This window comes from Delphinus delphis, chromosome 8 (genome assembly GCF_949987515.2).
Source record: "Delphinus delphis chromosome 8, mDelDel1.2, whole genome shotgun sequence".
In the NCBI taxonomy this organism is placed as follows: domain Eukaryota; kingdom Metazoa; phylum Chordata; class Mammalia; order Artiodactyla; family Delphinidae; genus Delphinus; species Delphinus delphis.
The window spans coordinates 90,217,191-90,236,060 of record NC_082690.1 but is presented as its reverse complement, the minus strand read 5'-3'; positions in this window follow the sequence as shown (position 1 = coordinate 90,236,060).

Here is an 18,870-nt window from a genome sequence, read left to right as displayed (position 1 = left end):
CTTTTTTCCTTATAGGTAAACTTATCTTTTTCCACAGAACAGGGCATTACTGTAAGTATTAACACATTAGCTAATTTACACTGTGTTTACTATAGATCTAGCCCTCTAAGTTCCTTCATATGGATTAACTCATTAATTCATACCCACACCTATTTTAAGATAAGAACAATTAGCTTAAAAATGTGCTGCAGTTAGGGATTAAACTAGGATGTGAAATCAGTCTGATTTCTTCCTAATACCTATGCTAGGATAATATATTAGCGTGTTGCAATATGCTTCTTGTTAAAAGAATTATACTTTTTAAACCTAACCTTTACAATTAAAATCTATTAATCTAATCAAGATTCTCAACCGAAGCCCTGAATTTTGGTTTCTACACTAATGTATAAAGGAACATATTATCCCTTATAACATAACTCTTACTGAGGGGTAATCTTGAAGTAAAGGTCTCAGACATCAGAGTAAGACAAACTTTGGTTTGAAGCCTTGCTTCATCGCTTATTACAAGTGACTCAATTTCTTGAGCCTTTAAAAAAAAAATCTATAAAGGGGATAATAAGAGCCATCTTATAAGGCAGCTGTGACAATTAAGTGTAACGTAAGCCAAGTAAATGTTTCCAAGGTAAATGAGAAACAGATTCATTATAATAAGTTCAATTTATATTTAATTTGAAATACACAATATTAAGTATGCATTGTGTTATTCATTCCTCATAAGAAACTCTAAGAAATAACTACAGAAACTATTATGATTTGCATAAGTTAGATAAGAAAACCAGGTCTCTCGGGGCATAAATTATTTCTTTATGATGACACAGCTATAAAGGTTGGGCATGGGGGTCACTCTGTTTTAACTTCTATTGCAGTGTATCTCCTTTTCCACAATATATCCTTGTCCAGTTCTTTCTTGCACATTTTCTTATGAAAAGTAATATCTCCAGCTCTTCTCATGTACCTGAAATAGTACCTAGAGAACCTAAGTGCACTGAAAACTGCTAGGGAGTCTTTTATTAGCTAAGTAGGTACTCAAAAGAACCTGGTCAATATCCACTAAAGCTACAGTATAAAAGGAGAAACTAAAAACATAATAACTGTAGATCCTCAATCAGAGTCTCTTGGACTTAATAGATGTCAAACCACAAAGAAGTTTTAACAACCTGAAATCAATCAGCATTCTAAGAACTTTAGGCCAGTGTTTGAATCAGGATATGTAATGCATCTGAGAATACTTATAAACTACTATTGGGACAGATTTAATTATTTTAATGAAACAAAAACTCTTTTAACAGAGTTTTCATATATACATATATATGCATGTTATAGTGTGTGTATATATTTATATATAGTTTTTTTTTCTTTCTGAAAACTTCCAATCTAATCGCATGTGATTCTAAAACTTGATAACATTTATTGAGCGCTTCCTATGTGAAAAGCATTTTCCAAGTTGATAATTTAATTGTCAGAACAATTTTATGGGGGTTGTTTTCATTTTACATATAAACTTATATTTAGAATAGTCAGGTGACTTCAAGTCATACAGCTCATTGGTAGTGAATGCAGAACTTAAACCAGATCTGAAGCCAAAGACCTAGGTCTCTACCACCAAAATATAAGATCTTGTTTTGAAAAACTATTTCTGAAAAAAAATAGTTTAAAGAATAAATATATTTTTTAAATGGTTAAAAATTCTACATTTATGACCAGGTGCAAAAATTGCACAGTGTGTACCATGGCAGCTTAGATGATCTGAGTGTCTTTTGAGTTTGAGACTGTATTGGATGTATGTTTCCATATTGATCAATTCCAATAGTAAAAAGAGTTGCAAGATTTTTTTTTTCAGTATAATGTGCTATAGTTTGAAACTTCTCCAGGGTAAAATACTGTGATTTTAACATTACACTTAGAACTATGATAAACATTTAAAGTTATTAGGAAATAGTTCCACTTTTTTAAGCTACTATCTAAATTTTTATTCTTCTAATTTATCTTTCTGAGAATTTTATTTTATTGTAAAAGAATTGTAAAATTGTATTTTATTCTTTGGCCATGCTGCGCGCCTTGCAGGATCTTAGTTCCCCAACCAGGGATTGTATCCGCGCCCTCAGCAGTGAAAGTGTGGAGTCCTAACGACGGGACTGCCAGGGAATTCCCAGTTTATCTTTCTGAGAATTTTAAAACCTGACTTGGTTGTACCTGCATGAACTGATGGTATTATAATGCTTGTTGCTGATGTGAATTTGGAAATTTCATTCTTTATCTGGATGATGCACCTTTAAGCTGTCTACTTTGACTAGCCTCTATTGTTTTATAACTCACATTTGGTTTAGTTTGGTTTTCAGTGTCTCACAGAGAAGTTCACTACTTCTTATAAATATCAACACAGTTGTTCAGCCTGATATTTCATAGGTCATTACTGAATCTGACTTTCCAAAATAGAATAAGACCAACAGTCTCAGGACTTGTTTCCTTTGTTTTCTTTGGTAAATAATTTATTTGGTCCCCTCAGTCCATCCACTCCAAATGCCCTTGCTTCACCCTCATAATCGTCTGTGAATACCCTATAATTCTGTTGTACCTTCTAGTCCATTACCTCTCAGGCTTAAAAATTAAATGTGAAACTCTGAAGTGTTATGCATAGATATTCTTTTCGTATTACTGAGTTATGTAATTATTTCATGAGGTTTTACATGTCTTTAAAACTTGAGTGGGAGGAAGGACCATGTCTAAATACCTACTGGTATTAGTAATTCCAGTTCCCTGAATGTTAATTAACACAATTTAGACATTTGGTAGAAGACTCTCATGATGGCATGAGAAAGTAAGAGAAATTAATCCATTTTATCTTTGTGCAAAAATTCTACTTAATTAAAATAACATTATCTTAAATGATTATAAAGTATTAAGGATGCCAATAATTTTGACATAATAGAAAATCTAAACAAGCTACTTATAAGTGATCAGTAGGCTAATATCCTAAAATTTATAGAGTCATATTCTAAATAATAAAATGTAATACTTTGTTGAATATCTACTCTATCTACTACAGATACTCAAATGGAGAGACTTAGTATACATGCTCCTAATAGCTCTGATCTTCATAGCATTTTGCAAGGAGGATATTGTTGATTTTTAATGGTGTTATGCCTGTTTTTCTGAGAAAGTATTTCCATTCAAGATGACCCTCACTTCACTTTGATATTCCTGGTGATATGAGGCACAGTGCCTAATACAAAATAAGACAGTAGATTAGTAGTTCTCAAACTTTGTTTTGCCTTAAAAAAAATCACATGCTCTATTGATTAAGAAGGTAATTCCCAGAAACTCAGTGGTTTTTGTGAGATGCCCATATTCCCATTTTTAAACACATGTTACAGGTAACTGAAATTCAAGCTCCATGGACCATACTTTGAGAAATGTTATAATTTACTGCAAAGCCTTGGTTATAATATTATTTAATAAATTGGCAATGAAGTTTGATAAATAATTCCTATGTTTTGAAGAAGATACAAAATTCTAAAAAGAAAAAACGCTTAAAAGGTAAAATACAATGATTATTTAAAAGAAGCAAGAGAAAGTCCTGGCAGAAAATGGGAAGGATGCCATTCAGCAGCAGTATAGTGGTTGGCGTTAAACCATCATATTTATTCCACTACAGTAATTGTCAGCATTTTCTTTTATAGTATTTTTTCCCTGATAGAAGAAAGCCCTGGGTGTTAGTCATAGCCACAGAGCCAGCGGGTGCCATCCTTGGGAGCAAGCTGCCTGGCAGCATCAGTGTCAGTCAAGAATGATGTCCCCGCAGTTCCTGCAAAAGGTCAAAAAGAGAAAAGTGACGGTGACTCAGGTTGAGAATGGGAGGATGTGTTGTGTCATGCTCCAAAGAGCCTTATCCCTGAGGTGACAGGTAATGAGAGAGCATCATTCATGGTGTCTTACCAAGCCCTCAATGTGGATTAGCTTTAACCATAAGGAAGACCTGAGCAGAGAAAAGACATTGAACCATTTCCTGCTGAAGAGTATTTTAAGAAGCAGTTTTCTTAAATACAGAATATATCTTAATTTTCGTCTTGGCCTCTCAGAGAAAACAATTCTGATGTTGTTGTATCTATTCCGTTCATGTTGTTGTATCTATTCCGTTCTTTCTTCTCATGTTGTGTTGGCAAGGTATGATTCTTCTCGACCTGAGGTGGCCTCTTCAAACATAGGTGATAGAATTCTGGCAAGGCAAGACTAGACTATTTTTAAATAGTCTAAGAACTGCAAAGCAACCCCAGTTTCTGCTAAAATATCAAAATGGCTCCAAGAAATGTTGGAAAATCTGTGATGCTTGCTTTGAGCATCCCTCTCTTTGACGACCTTGCTAGAAGCCTTCTTTGTCTGGCTGCCCGCTGACTCCACTGGAGCCAGAGACCCCCTGCTAAGGCCCAAACATACTATGTTCCCTGCTCGGTTCAGGTAATTTGAATAGCCACTCATTAAACATCAGCTGTAAGCCAGGCATCAGCTATAAGAATTAAATAAGACAGACACTGTGGCCTCAGGAAACATATTTTAGAGGGAGATACAAGCATCTGAACATACAATAAACTGCACTTTAAATCCTCTGATAGCAGAAAATACACGGTGTTCTGATTACTAAAGGAAGAATCTCTGCCATTAATGCTTTTTAGAATAAAAATTATAGGAAAACTAAGTCCAAGTTGGCTTAAGTAAAGAGGAACTTACTGAATCACATAAGAGAAAGTCCAAAAGTGGGGCTGGTTTTAGGCATGGCTTTGTAAGAAAGTCGGATAATATAGTAGGAATATAATTCTCTCTGTAATGTGACTTGACTTCACTTGTGTTGCCTCTGATTTTAAAATGGACATCGCTCATGGCAACAAAAAGGCTTCCAGTAGCTACAGAGCTATCTCCTTTCAGCTACAAATAGTTTAATAAGGTGAAAACATTTTTATCCCAGCATTACAAGAAGGAGTTTTGAGATTCATGCTGTTTAGAATGATTTAATCAGTTACCCACATTTGAATCAATCACTGAGAATGTGTTGCATTGATTGACTTTGGGTGCATCATATGTGCCTGTCCTCAAACTGGGGATAGGTTCACAGAAAGATCTTGTAGACTGAAAACGTGCTGTTACACTCCTGAACAGAAAGTATGGATGTTGGCATTAAATTCTGAAATGATCACAGCACAGGCGTCTAACTCAGCCTATGAAGTTTCAGAACAGGGGAAGACAGCTATGTTTTATTTTCAGGCAGGAAGGAATTGACTACTCTATAAGAACAAACCACCCCCCAAATCTCAGTGGCTTAAAAAACACTATATTTCTTGCTTACACAACACCTATTATGGTGTTCTGATGAATTCTCCAGAGCAGTGGTATATCCTGAGGTTGCTCAGATTCTAGTCTGCATTGATTTTATTGAAGCTCCATTGCAATATATGCTTTCACAAGAGGGCTGGAAAGTGTGGAACTGTCAGTTAAAAGCCCCATTTAATCACCACTAAATAAATATGTCATTTCTGTCCACAACATATTGAACAGAGTTGAAAACATGCTACACAGAGATGTGTAATCCTCCCATATCAGACATTTCCAGAATCTGCTTATAATCCATTGACCAGAGCTAGTTGCATGGCCTCATGTAACTACAAGGGGATGCAGAGTGGTAAAGTCTTCTCCTATGCCCAGAAGGAAAGGAAAACTAGACATGAGTGATCATTTGAAGCCACTGCAACAGTCTAGAGTCATCCAGGTGAGGGGACAGCAGGAACAGAGACATGGAGATTGAAACGGTGTAATGAGTTCTGGGAACAGCACAAATTCTGGCATTTTTGAAATGAAAAAAACACAGAGAATGTGGAAGAAGAGGCTAGAAGGTTGTACTTTTATTGTGTTTTATTGTGCTTCGCTTTATTGCGCTTTGCAGATACTGTGTTTCTTATAAATTGAAGGCTTGTGGCAACTCTGCGTTGAGGAAGTCTATTGGCGAAAGTTTTTCAACAGGGTTTGCTCACTTAGTGTCTCTGTGTTACATTTTGGTAATTCTCACAATATTTCAAACTTTTTGATTAGTATTGTAGTTATGGTTGTCTGTGGTCAGTGGTCTTTGATGTCACTATTGTACTTGTTTTGGGGTGCCACAAACCACGCCCTTATAAGATGGCACACTTAATAAATATTGTGTGTATTCCGACTGCTCCACTGACTGGCTGTCCCCCCATCTCTCTCCCTCTCCTTGGGCATCCTTATTCCCTGAGACACAACAAAAAATATTGTGATTAGGCCAATTAATAACCCTACAGTGGCCTCTAAGTATTCAAATGAAAGGAAGAGTCACACATCTCTCACTTTAATTCGAAAGCTAGAAATGATTACGCTTAGTGAGGAAGGCATGGTGAAAACCAAGATAGGCTGAAAGCTAGGCCCCTTGCACAAGCAATTAGCAAAGTCTTGAATGTGAAGGAAAAGTGCTTGAAGAAAATTAAAAGTGCTATTCCACTGAACACACAAATGATTAGAGAGCAAAACAGCCTTATTGCTTATATGGAAAAAGTTTTATTGGCCCTCTGATTCTGGGGTCCATATTAGGATCCAGCATAGTCTTTATCATTTCGTTAGATTTATCATTTCATTTGCTGGATAACTATAGTTTCCATTCTGTCAGTCAGGCACATGAATCAGGATTACAATTCATTTTAAAATGTTAAAAAGGTGAAAATTCAGAGATAAATGCTAAGAATGAAAGGTCACATTTGATTATGTTTTGAACTTGCTGCAAATTTTGTTGAGGAATTAAAATTTACTCACAGAGAATAAACTTTTTAAAGGACCACTCATCCACTAAAGAAGATTCAGAATATTTAGCTTTCTAGAAGAATGAAGGAAGTTAACAGGGGAAAAAAATGTAGGGAGAAGTAGAGGAGGTTTTGTAAAAAATTTGCTAAAAGTGAAAAGTCTTCTGGAAACCTTTTTTGGCTGATGTCTAAGTTGGGACAATGGGTATCAAATGTGTACAAATCATTTACTTCTTTGGGTTTGTGTTTTCACATTTACACATGAAAGGTATAGGAATGGACCATTTCTAACAGGGATTTATGAAGGCATATATTTTCCTTTCCAAGTTTAATATTTATTGAGCACTAACAATATTTTGGTTTGGTTTGGCTCTGAGTTTACCTGGTTAACATCTCCAGCTATGATTTGATTTGAAAGAAATTTTCACCAAACCTCTGAATGACCCCCTCCTTGCTGACCGAGTGTGGTCAGTATTTGGATGTCTTTAGAAGGGATGTTTGTATAACTTGACTATGTTCTAGGGCTTCACTAGGCTTGGTTTCTGCATGGAGTCATTACAAAATTTCACATTCTGATAAACAAACAAACAAAAAATCACAAGGTACTTCTTATCATTATTTGTCTCTTTAAGAGCGTTAAAGTGTATATTAGCAAACCAGAGTAAGAATTCTTAAAAATCTTGTTTTTCAAACCCAGGTCTGCCATAATCCATGGTTGCTCCAGAGATTCCCCCACAAAACCCCTCTAGTGTGGTCTGACTTTTCTCTTTCTTTATTCCCCCATGCATGCTACAGCTGCACCATCTCTCTGATAGAATGGCTACCAGTAGCCTCACTCCTGCCTACTGATGGTGCCTGGCTACTCCAGGATGGCTCTACCATTCTTACCCTGTTCCTCATGGACAGCAATGCAGAGGACCTCCTGAGATGAAGCACTTTAATTTATTTCTCTCTTGAGATGTTCTTGGTGAGAATTTCTGATGACAAGAAAAGAGACACAATCTCCATCTCACTCGTGGGTTCCTCTAGTGAGTGGTAGATCCTCTTCCTGCTTTTCGTTTTGTATTACTGGGATAGAAGCCATTTCCTTTGAACAGTTCTGGGAGCATAGTCAAGCTTAGACTGTCTGGTTCTATTAGATAATCCCTCATAAACTTGCAAAAGGAAGAAAGGAAACTTGTCAGTGAAAAAGTTTAATTCCTGCTCACTTAGCAAGCAATGACTAAGGCAAGTGAGGAAAGATGGTATATTATGCCATTCATAGTTTAATTATTTGTCACTTCCACAGTTGAAATCGTCATAAGATTATCTTGCATTCCCCCAATTCTGGGGAGTACAGGTTTCATTATCAAATTTGTCCCACCTCTGCTGTTTCTTTAACGGGCCAGAAAATGAGCAATTGAGAAGTCAAAGTTATCTTGTTAGTTCCCCTTTGTTCACACTGGAAGCAGACTATAAATCTAAGATCTGGGTAAAACTCCATCCTCAGAATTGGAGAACCCATTTATGCTTCCTGCTGGGACCTCACTTTGGGAGATCTACCTTCAAAAACAATTGAGATATTGTTGTTTATATGTCTCCCTATCCAAATCTGTCCCAGTGATTAAGATGTAAGATTAAGTGTGGTCCTGGTCTCCTTGTTTTTCTTCTTTGTTCTCGTACATTCACAAACAAGTGCAATTCATCTGTCCCTCCAGTGTTACCTTTCCTTTCTTTTTAAATTAAAGCAAGATTGTATAGCAAACCTTGCTATGGAGAGCTTCTGCATGGACCTAACCTGATTCCCATTCATCAAACTGTTTTTTCTCTCACCTTACAAAAATTATTATCTTATTATTTTTTTCCAATTTGAACTAGACAGAAAGAACAGTTTTTCTTTTCCTGCTTATCTATAAACTTAACACATAAATGTTAAATGAATTCTGTTGAGCCAAATGTATCTCCTATGAAGTGAGTCCACATGGAAATGGAAACCATTATGTCATTATGTCTTTGAGTCCATGGATGACTTTTGTAGGCTTCCACTTACATAGTGGGCCATATAAGCTTCAAAGAATTTCTAATGCTGAATTATGCTAATAGAAAATTTTAACTACAGTTGAAAAGCATTTTCCTTGACTTTTGGCACTGTTACTTTCTGTACATCTCTCTAGAAACTATGGTCGATGGAGCTCTCCAAACCATTTTTGTGAAGGTGTAATACATGCCAAAATACTGCTCCCTTCAGTCCTTAGGGAGGGCAGGTAAACTCTGAGGTCGCTTTTAGCTAAAAGCAACCTTGTTGCTTCAGGCTGAAGCAACCTTATGAAGCAGATTGATAATTGTCTTCTCATACCTTTATATCCTGTGCCTGGGAAACACTTAGTGCACATGGCTCATAGCCTTATTCCTTTCAGTGAAGCTTTCTCTGACCATCCCATATAAATTAACTCCTCATGCCCGTATGTCCTAATGTCCATACTCTGCTTTATTATTTGGCATTACATTTGTGACACACGAGACTTGGTTATATCATTTTTTTCCCCCTACTAGAATATACATTCAGAAGACATGGGCTCTGTTATGTTCATTAGGCTATTGCTGAGTTTAGAACAGTACCTAATCAGGAAATGTAGAGTATAAATACAAAATGGATATCGAATCAATTAACTTGTATTTCTTTTCTTTTGTCAAATATCTATTCAGCTGTTTACCTTTTTGTTGTTATTGTTACACTTTCTCTAATAAATGTGTCTGGGGTTTTTATACTAATGATTATTAATAGTTTGTCTAAAATATGTTAAATTTCCCAGAGTGCTGATCATCTATTCTTATTATTTGTGATATATGATGACACCGATATTTTAGATTTTTATTTATGGGTTTGTAAATAGTCTACTTATAGCTTCTTTCTGTGATTCTGTTTTTAGAAAAGCCCTTTGTTTTCCAGGATGATGTAACTATTTATGTTTATTTATACTTTATTTTTATAGGTTATACTTCATATTCATACTTTACTTTTTATAGGTTATACTTCACATTTAAATTTTGAATAATGATGAATTTTTGTTTTACTATGTAGAGTAAGAAACATAGCAAGTTTTCTCAGTAGTGTTTATTGAATAAACTATTCTTTTTCCACACTTTGAAATACCACCTTTACTACATTCTAGATTCTTATATATTTTGGGGTCTGCCATAAACATTCTTCTTATGTTCTTTTGGATGATCTTTCTGTTCCTGCAGCTGTACCAAAGTCTTTGCAGTATCCTAAATGTATAATGTTTTCTTAATTTAGGGTTAAAACTCATCCCTGTTTCCCAAATTTATTTTAAATATGATAATATTTAAATAAATGTATTTATTTAAAAGTGATAATTCTTCCAGATATAATTTAAAATAATTAAATTCTCCCTAAACCACCCACAAGAAATCTGGGAATTTTAATCTGTACATTTGGTAGTGACTTTGGTGAAAACCAACATATTTTCAGCATTACATTTCCCTATTTAGAGATACGGCATGCATTTCTATTTTTAGGGTATTAAATAATATTTTGTCCTTTAAATTCAAAGTTTAGCATTAGATTCTTCTTAACCACAACAAGATTATTATTGCAGAACACAGGAAGTAATAATCAAAAACCTAGCGAAAAGAACGTGAAAACTAAGTGGAACTTAAATCCTTTTCCTCATCTCTTAATAAGCCATGGAAAGTCCTGCCCACTCCTCTGAGGTGAACACGTGGAACATTTTATAGTGTAGCATTCTAAACTTTTCTGTATGTTTAAGCAAATATGGGTACATAAAGCATATATCAAAGCATTTTGGAACTTGTTTTAAACTTGAAATAGTTTTTTATAGATAATGGACATGATTATAAATCATTACCTGTTGTTCTATATCATATGGTTAATACTCAGTTGTGTATATCAGTGGTTCTCAACTCTGGCTGCGTATCAGAATCCTTTGGGAATGTTTGCAATAATACCAAAGCCTAGACCTTATCCTGACTACCTTTAAATTTCTGATGATACTGGTGGGTGGTGAACCCCAAACACTGGTCTTTTAAAAAACATTTTTAGTGATTCTAATGTGTACCTAGGGTTGGTAACTGCTACCATGCATGAACCATGATTTCTTAACCAGTTCTCGTTTAATGAATATTTGGGCATCCCCCTGGATTAACTCTATGTAAGGTTACAGTTGATCCTTCAACAGCTTGGGAGTTAGGGGACCCAGCCCTTCATGCAGGCAAAAATCTGGTATGATTTATAGTCTGCCCTTTATTACAGGGTTCCGCCCTATCTGCAGTTCAACCAGCAGTGGATCGTTTAGTACCATGGTATTCACTATTGAAAAAAAATCCACTTGTAAGTGAACTCATGCAGTTCAAACCATGTTGTTCAAGGGTCAACTGTATTTCTTGCTTATGTTATGTTTCTAGTACAGGGACGTGGGCTAGAGGCTGTGATTGTCATTAGTACTGGTCACAGATGTCTGGTGCTGTTTGTCCAGGCAGATGGCAAAATTGCACTTCTCCACCCCCTGGAACTCAGTCATCGCCATATAAATTGCTTTGACCAAAGCAAAGTGAACAGAAAATTTAGGAGCCAGTCAGCACTTTGCTCTCTTTTCCTTCTTCCATAGTTACAAGCAATGCAGCAGGTGGTAACTGCTCCCTCACTTCCAGGTGCCAATGTAAAGATGATTACAACATGAAGCAGTAGCCCATGAATATTTTTGCATGAGTGAGAAGTAACTCTTTATTGGGTTAAGCCATGGAGAGTCTGGAGGTGTTTTATTATCACAGCAAATTCTGACCTGGCCAAACTAAAAAGCACATTCTCTTCATTGGAGTTACTCAGAAACCCAGGTTGAAAAATGCTTCATCTCAACCGCAACAGTCACACAAGAGTGGAAAGGGGATGGAGTGAATTGGCACTGTTTTTTTAAAGTTTAACCCGGAAATAACACATGCCACTTAATCTCATATTTCACTGGGCCAAAGAACAACCTAACCCTCAAAAAGTTTTGAATTCCTTATGTGTTTGGAACATAGAAAGCCAGATATCTTTTGTGAGCAACAGTAATGACAACCACAGGTCAATGCCCTTCCTGTGTGCAAGAGGATAACAAACAAAGGATGCATGTATTTACATCTACATGTTTAGATTGTGACATTAAAAGAATTAGGATCTTTTTTCAGGGATGTCAAGTATCCCAGCAGCTGGTGGTAAATTGGTTGAAAAAAAATATTAGACATAAGGTGTTATTCTTTTTTTAGGAAGTAACAAATAATAATCAATAATGATTTGCCTCAAAATTAAATACATTGTATAGGCTTGAATTACCATAAAGTAGGAATGTAATATAAAAGAAGTAAAAATGTATGGATTATAGGGCCTGAAAACTTTAGGCCCAAATTTCACCTCCTTGTAGTTACTAATTAATAACATCAAGCCATGAACTTCTTACCAGAATGCAGGGTAGCTCTTTCAATTATGTGAGATAACGTATCTAATACACCAAGTACACAGTCTACTCCATAGTAAAAGCCCAGGAAATATTGTCCTTTCCCCCAACCCCCATCTTTCTCCCACCCCTCCTGACCCCAATACCCCTTAAATAAATAAATAGGAATGTGATTATCATCTCAGAGCTACTTCAAAATTCAAAAAGTATTCAGTGCTTTGTTATATATTTCCAAAAAGGAAGAAAAAGAAAGAATAACGTGAGCAAAAGTAAATTCCCTTGGCACGAGAAGGTCAGGCCACCTGACAATAAATACCCCTACGAGACATAGGACTTCCTCCACCTTTTAAATTAGATTGGTTTATTTACAGACATAAAGAATCAACAGAAAATGCAGACCAATATGTGCAAGAGAGGAAGGTAAGGTCGAGTGATAGTTCCACGGGAGCCACTGTGACCTGTCCTCAGTCCTGACAAAGTGGCGAGACATCTGAGAAGTCTTGATTCTGATTGTGCCATGAAGGCAACCAGCAACATACTTGGTATAAAGGCAGATGACACCTTCTGTTTATCACGTATTTCTTTCAATACTTTTTCCCAGTACAGGCAAGGACACAGAATTAGAACACCTTCTTTTCCCCTCTATATACATCGTGTTATTTTGCCTTTGTTTGTGACAAGGTCTTTTTCTTGTCACTTCAAGAATAATTTCAAAAACTAGCTAAAAACCAGCTGAAACTGATTAACACTGTGTCCGAATCAAATCTTGCATGCTTTCTGTTTGACTCTACATTTGTGAGGCACATTTTCCTCATAAATGCAACAAATGCTTACAATTAGTTCTGAAAATCTGATTGAAGAAAAAAATGAAGTTACACACACAATCAAGGAAATAACCTCACTAGAGTTTCATCTAAACATTGAATCAGGAAATAAAAAACAACAGCAATGAGTTTTATTACACAAAACATGAATAGGCACCTTTACTATAGTAGGACAAGTAGTAAGTACTTTAAGGTTATTAGATGTTGGGCAGTGATAGTTAATGACCAGACAATTTAATTAGGCTGCTTTGGAATTCTGTCCTTTGTATCACTAATATTTTCTCCTAATCATTGTCTTGCTCGAAGGTAAAGATGGCTTATTTATTAAATTCCTTATAGCATAGGACTTAAGAGGAGAATCAGTGTGTGAAATTGCAAGACAGAATTAGTGTTCTATATCTCCACCTGCTGGAAATGAGGGCCAGGCCAAATAACATGAATTGATAAAGATAAATTGATAAAGATACTAGATCAAGGAATTTCAGAGCAGGAGGGGACTTATAAGATTAGGTAACAGGGCTTTTTTTTTTTTTTTTAAGGTAACAAAATTGAGATGAGAAAGTAAACCACAATTCTAGATGTAATGTAAAAAATTAGCTTTTTGAGTTTAGAAGAGGAAACGTGTTAAGACAGAAAAGGTAAGAAAGTGAAAAACTGCTCAAAGTGAAAAACAGTGCTAAGCAACTGGCTATAAGGTCAGTTGGTGAAATTTGAAATATTGGGTTGGCCAAAAAGTTTGTTCAGATCTTACGGAAAAACCCAAACGAACTTTTTGGCCAACCCAATAGAAGCATAGTATCCCAAAAGAGAGATGTAATAAAAGTCCTATTCTCTTTTGCAACAGGATATCTGTATTCAGGAAGTTCTGGGTCACACTTTTGTGAGGAACATTAACAATCTGGACTGTGTCTCAGAGAACGATAACCAGGAAGATGCGATTGGCTCAACTTCACATTATGTGTGGGAAAGCTAAAGGAACTTAGACTAAAGAAGGGTAAGTTTTTTTAAAAAAATGTTGCATTCAAAAAGTGTTAGGGCTGCCTTTTAAAACAAAGACTATATATATATATATATATATATATATATATATATATATATATTTTTTTTTTTTTTTTTTTTTTTGCGGTACATGGGCCTCTCACTGTTGTGGCCTCTCTCGTTGCGCAGCACAGGCTCCGGACGCGCAGGCCCAGCGGCCATGGCTCACGGGCCTAGCCACTCTGTGGCATGTGGGGTCTTCCCGGACCGGGGCACGAACCCGTGTCCCCTGCATCGGCAGGCGGACTCTCAACCACTGCACCATCAGGGAAGCCCCAAAGACTATATTTTTAATGTAAATTCATATTACTGAAAATCATGGAAACTATAGGAAATGAGTCTTACTATAAGGGAAATGCTTTAAATAGGATGATAGATAATATGCATTGAGAGCTTATACTGTTTGTGGCATCATTCTATAAATTTTAGATATATTGATTTAGATCCCATTTCAGCTTTATGAATTAGGTACTAATATTTGTGCCATTACACAAATGAGGAAACTGAAATTAAAAGGTGTTAAAATATTTGCTTAATGTCACACTATATGATAGAGCCAGGATTTAAACCAAGGCCATGTGACTGAAGAGATGGTGATTTTTAACTACTTTTTTATTCCAGCACTTGATGTAGTCAGGGTGATGAATCCAAGACGGTTAACTACTGAGCTTAAGCCCTATTCAGAGTGAATATCTGATAGACTTTCAGGGTAAAATATAAACTTTTAAGTAAAAATTTTTTCTCTAAAACTATAAGGTATGCCTTAAAGCCCATGTGACAAGGTGCAATCCCAAAGGTAGAGGACGTCTTTCCTTTCAGTTGTGCAAAAATTCTAATTTTTTCATGTTGAACCAAGGATTTCAGAGGATATATGAGCACTTACTCAGGCCCATAAACTTATGTGAGTGACTTTCATCTTTAGTTAATTTAATTTTCCAAACAACTCCATGAAGTAAGTGTTTTTATCATTCTCCTTTTATAAACAGAGAAACTGAAGCACTAAAGAGCTAGATAATTTGTCCAAGTTCACACAGCTAGTAAGTAGTGAGGCCAGGGTACAAATACCTGCTTCAGAGTCCTTAAGCTTAACCACCAAGCTGGATTGTATCTCACTATTTTCAGCTTTTCTGGAGTAGCCAGCACAACGGTGATAAAAACGCCTGGGAGAAGAGGTATATATGTGCTAGCCAAAGTTGACAAGACCTAGTGGATGAGAGCTCAAAATTACAGCTACCATGGGGAGGGAGGGAGGTAACTTTTATTGGGTTCTGAGACAGTGGACACATATATTCTGACATTATGGAAGGTAGTAATAATTCTTCATGTCAACTATATATAGACTGCCTTAATATGTTGACCACAGATACCACATTTACTAGTTCTCCTAGAGTGACTGGAAACCATTGGAGCTAGAGGTGAAAAAATCACAAATCCTTTCAAGAAAATCTGTAGGTACTCACAGAACACATGGACAAGTGCACAAATAATTCTCCAAAGGAATTGGAACCCTAAATAGCAATACGCTTGGAATTCTTGAACCCTTGGGCATGATCTTTCCTGTGTCGCCCCTCTCTTCTTCTCCCTACTTAAAAACTGTATTGAAACCTTGTTAAGGTTGTAGAGTGTGAGAGCTGGGATGGTTCATATAGCTTAAAGAGCCATGTCCCTTAGTGATGTGGGCATCCAGTGAGTGAAGTGGCATGTTCAAGGAATACAGGAATACAAGAAAAAGGACAAGAACCCCAGAGGCTTGAATCCCAAGCTGACAGATTTTATTTTTCCTTATCATTAGTATGTTCCATTCTGTTTGCCTCTGTTGCCTTCTCTGACTTATCTACATGGCACCGTTTAAAATACTAAGCCATCCATGACTGAAGAGCAAGAGGTGCTTAGGAGTAAATCCAAGGGACTGCTCAATGGCATTGTTCAGTATGCTACTAAGAAATGAGAAAAAGCTCAGCAAAATAATCTCATATTACTGAGTCTGTATGAGTTAAAGATTGTTAGACTGTGAAAGTCTTTAGAATGGAGGAAGGAGGCTGTAGTTTCTTATGTGACTCTGATATTTTAGATGGTATGCAGAACCAGACTATACCCGGTCAGTGAAATCAAGGAAGAAGAAAAAAGACAATGAAAAAGAAAAGGTAGGAAAGGAAGAGTATCTAAGGCAAAAGTGAGTGTGGAACATCTAGATTTCACCCTCCTCACTTCTTACTCTGAAAACTACTTCGTCTTCCTTCTTTCCTCTCTTCAAAAACAATACTGATTTAACCAATAATATGTGCTAGGCAGAGGTAAATATGTGAAGAGTGCAGACCTAAATGATTCAGTTACCTTACTATAGGAAGCAGCTACAGAAAATGACAAAATATAATTTAGTAGTAGAGGTATGCATATTATATACAAAGTGTTGCCCTCTCCCTATATTGAAATGGATAGTAAATAACATGATTATTTCAACGAACATGGCATAGCATTAGCCTGAGTACAGACACAGTTCTGGCTCAGGTTGCAGTAGATAAAAGAAGTATTCTTTTCCACACAAAAGTCTCACAAAGAGGAACCTCTCAATTTTGTCACTTGTAATTGTCTGGCTGCATCTTCATGAAAAGCATTTTTTTCTTTTTTCAATAGTTTAATAGATTCAATTGTGTTCTACCACTATACCTTTTTAGTACAAACTGACCGCCCTACAACTTGTCACCATAAAAGTCCCTATGTATTGCATCAGAACTCTTCATAGTCAGCTTGATATCTGTATTATATATCTAGGAACTAGTACTTATCCTGGGGAATGGTATCATCAAATATAATTGTTAACCATATTTATTGGTGATACATGAACATTCTTCTTGGTAAGACCTGTGGGAGTTGATTCATCCCGAATTTAGCCAGAAATTGGAAGAGAGTATTAGGATTTCATAAGCAAAGTTCTGGATCTATTTTGCAACTTGACTGAATTATCTTCTTCAGTAAGAGAGTCAGAAGAACATGCAAGAAGTATTAAGAGCTTCAGAAGGATTTGGGGTTTCAATGAGGTCAGTTAAATGATAGCAATCAAGGCAAATTTGTGGTGTGGGGAAGGAATTTACAAAACTAGGAATCTGAGTGTTGGGGATGTTATCACAGCCCAGATATAGGCATAGAAAATACAAGGTTTATTTTGCTTCTATAGGTTGTAACTTTAAAAATAAAAGAAATTGTCTGAGGGTTATGCTGCAGTAGTATTTCTTAGAGGAAACTGTTCCTTAAAGCCAGGAAAGGGAGTAGGCTTGTGTTGGCAAGGTGTTAAATATAGCAGTAGAGTCTGTTATGCTAATAGTGTAAGTGATATGACTGTTTTTCTTTAATCTTTTCATGGTTACACGTATGTAGTGCATTGTATTTTATTTGTCCTTTTTTTTGTTAAGGAAATTTGCATTTCTAAAAGCAAAAAAACGCAACCCCATTTCAAGTTGTGCATTAATTCTGTCACAGCTTGAACATTTTAGTCATTTGTAAATCTCTCCATACTGTAGTGTTTTCTCCTTTTTTAACAATACATTATCCTAATTATGAGGTTATTTTGTACTTGTCTTAATACTTTGAGGGTAATAAAAATGGCTTATGGAAAAAATTGTTACATGCAAGTAAAAACTTTGACCAAAAATTATTACATAAACTTGGAGTAGAAGGAGAGTCAACCTCATCCTGAATTTGTGAGTAGTTCAACGAGCTTCTCACATGCTTTCTTTCTACAGCCAGTATTGACCCCAGAGACAGTTGCCTGCTGATATCTGCAGGTGGTGGTCAGTGCAGGAGTTATATCTTATTTATCTGTCTATCTAAGAAGGCAGGACAGCACTTAGTACATAGTAAATGCTCAAAAAAATTATATGGAATAAATACTAAGCAGGTGTGCCAAATATAATAATTAACCATATGTTGATCCTGAGCTATTGGGAAAAGAAACAAACAAGTCAGTCTGAGATGGGTCTTTGAATAATCATTACCACCAAGATGATATGGAAACCAAAAAAAAAAAAAATTAGCAACTAAAGGGGACAAATCATATACATGGCACAATCAAGTCAGGAGGGTGATGATGGTAACTACATCATTACATAATGTGCTAAGTATGTTATATAAGTTATGGCATCTAATACAAAATCTTATTACAAAGGAAGGTAATATTTTATTTACGTGTTAGGAAATTGGAAACTTTTGAAACTAGAATACTCACCCATGGTCACTAAGCTAAAAAGTGGCTGACCCAGAAATCTAACCCAGATTTGTCTTACTTCACAAGTCTGGTCAGAGTTTACTCGTCTAGAAGGGGAGATCTGCATTTCTAATCAAACTTGAGGGCCATTTGGCAAATGTAGACTCTGGATCTCACTGAGAAACATTGCGTTTCCTGCTGCTGAATGCTGTGTTTTCAAAGTGCTCTGTTCCAGAAGAAGTCAGTTCCTCCTTAGCTACCTAGGCAGCGAGCTGTATGTATTATGACTCAAAAGCAAAGAATCTCTCTTTCACATAGATAAGCTTCCATCTGAGCAATGCAGGAGAAAAATAGGACAAAGTTAAATATGGCTGAGGGCATCAATAGGACAGACTGCTCAGATACAGAACTAGAATAAGACTTGTTAAATCACTATCTCTGAGTTCTAAATGTATAGATAGACATTTTAATGGTATATATTTCCTTCTCAAATTTGGCTTTTGAGGGGACAGAGGTTGGAGGAAATGAACTAGTGGTAAGTGGCTAGTTGTTTT